Below are 2,559 nucleotides of genomic sequence, written 5' to 3' on the forward strand. Positions count from 1 at the left end.
CATTCCCCCTGGAGGAGCTGGAGGAAGTGTCTGGAGAGAGGGAAGTCTGGGCATCTTTGCTTAGACTGCTGCCCCCACAACCCAGTTTCGGATAACCGGAGGAAGATGGAGAGATGGATGGATTTTTTTATCAATTCAGCCACCCCAACTACATGAATTAGCTTGGGTGTTTTCGTTTTTTATTATTCCGCAGGATATGCATGAATGTTTTTATATCTGAATGTAGCACATTAGGGTGGCATGGTGAAACAGTGGTTAGCACTGTCACCTCACCACAAGAAGGTTCTGGGTTCAAGCCCTGACTGACCCAGTACCTTTCTGTGTGGAGTTTGCATGTTCTCCCTGTGCCTGCGAGGGTTCCCTCCTGGTACTCCGACTTCCTTCCATAGTCAGTTCAAAGACATACAGCTTACCTTGATTTGTGACTAAATTGCCCATAGGAGTGGTTATTTGGAAAGTGTGTGGGCTCTGAGTCTGTCTGTGGGTGTGGTGATGAGGTGTGGTTGTGGCAGCACAATGTCTGCATAATGCTCCTGAGGGACTGTGGGTTCTTTCCTACCCCATCATCAGTCAGACCGGTGTGTCCAGTATGCTAATGTGGACAAATTACCGTCATCTAATTTCAAATGGACAAACACAAAAACTGGAAAACCTAGAATCAAAAGCTGTTAACTACCAACTGTCACAGGCGCCGTTAGGTGGGGGAAGGTTAGGACGATTCTAAGGGCCCACGAACTTTGGGGGCCCACAGTTTGTGGGTAGAGTGCCCAACCTCAAATTTTTTCATAGGGCCCAAAACTGCTAGCGGCGCCCCTGCCAACTGTTTCCTACTATGAAACAATAAAGATGAATTCTTTTATGACCCGAGTCACCTCTGAGTGTTTATTCACCCACTCCACCCATTTCACACGTCACAAGATTGTCAGAGGTTGAAAGCAGCTAAGTGATACTGTATTTGCAATAAAACCAGCTTTTAGACAATTACTCTATTCAAACTGAGGCAGGTGTGCCAAGGTGTTGAAAAGTGACACAGCCTTCTGGGCACAATTTCCACACAGTCAGTGTTTCTGTGGACTTTACCTTGTTAGTTTAGACAGTCTTCCAGTACTGGAAATCCAGTAATAACAGCCAACTATTTTCTTTTTTTCAGCATGAAGGATATGGTGCATAAAGTGTGTTAAACAAAGAACGAGTCACTTAAGGTTACTGATATGGAGCTGCTGGTGTGTTAGTCTGGTGGCTAACACCTTCTAATACAGTCCTGCTTAGCACTACAGCTCCAATGGAAATTAATCCTGTTTGAAGCGATTAATCCGGCCCAGTGCATATCAGTCTCCAGTGTCACCGCTGAATGGAAACTGAACTTCAACTAAACCTCTTAATACGTTTAAAAAAAACAACAAAAAACAAAAAAAACCCCATCTAATAGTGAATGAAAAGTCATTTGAAAACAAAGGAAAATCCATCTCTTGGTATTGTTTTTCCTAAGGATCAATTTTGTCTAAATTATGTAAATTACAGTTAGAAGAAGTAAACAGGTCTTGGTGGTTTGGTTAATAATCACACCATAAGCACCACACAGAAACTCTGTGTCAGTTATACAAGCATCATCCCGGAGCCAAGTGGTTGTATATTTCTGATTTTTGTGACGCATTCAGCCACAGCCATCAGATGCGACTGTCATAAGAGTCAAGGTCACATTCATCAAACTTACACTGGCTGAGAAATGTGAATTTATCAGCCAACCCACACAATAGTTTCTCTTCATTTTAGTGTTACAGCATTCAGTGACTAAACTGATCTGCAATAAAACTGTTCAGAATTTATCTCACTGCAGAAAAAAAACCCCAAAACAACTTTCTCCTCTGATCTAAAAACAAGCCCGACAAGATTTTCCCATCCCCATCATTCTGCCAGGTGAAGCATGGCATGCCAATCTAAACCACAACCTCTCCCAGTTTCACTTGATCAAACAATGTGTAAATCTTAATTAATGCACCATTAAGTATCAGTAATAAGACTGAATCATTTTTTCCACAGCATTACATCCTTTTGTTACTGCAGTACTCGATAGCTGCATTCACAGATCTTTCATTTCCCTTTCTCACTTCATAACTTCCTGTCCAGTAAATGCATTATGATTCACACACACACACACACACACACAGTAACTGAACACAGGCTATTGTTTTTACCACAAATGACTGCCTTTATTTTCTAAGACACTGTTAACACACAGGTAAACAAGAGAGGCATCGGCCCTTGCAATAACAAAATAAATCAGTTGGTATCCAAACGTTTAGAGTGGTAATATGGAATGTACTTGTTTCCATTTTTAAAATATTTTTAAACAATCCCTTCAAATAAATAGTCTCTATATAGTCGTTATAGCTATTTTTAATCAATATATTCTCTGCTTAGTCAAAGTTTCAGGAATGAAGAGGAGAAAATCAGATGAAAACAAAGACAGTGACAAAACAAGGATATTATCCCCCCTTTAAAAAGTCTTGTTTATAGGCAAGAAAGTACTGTCCCTTCTTCCTAACCTAAATAATTGTG

This window comes from Monopterus albus, unplaced genomic scaffold (assembly GCF_001952655.1).
Source record: "Monopterus albus unplaced genomic scaffold, M_albus_1.0 scaffold89.1, whole genome shotgun sequence".
NCBI lineage: Eukaryota > Metazoa > Chordata > Actinopteri > Synbranchiformes > Synbranchidae > Monopterus > Monopterus albus.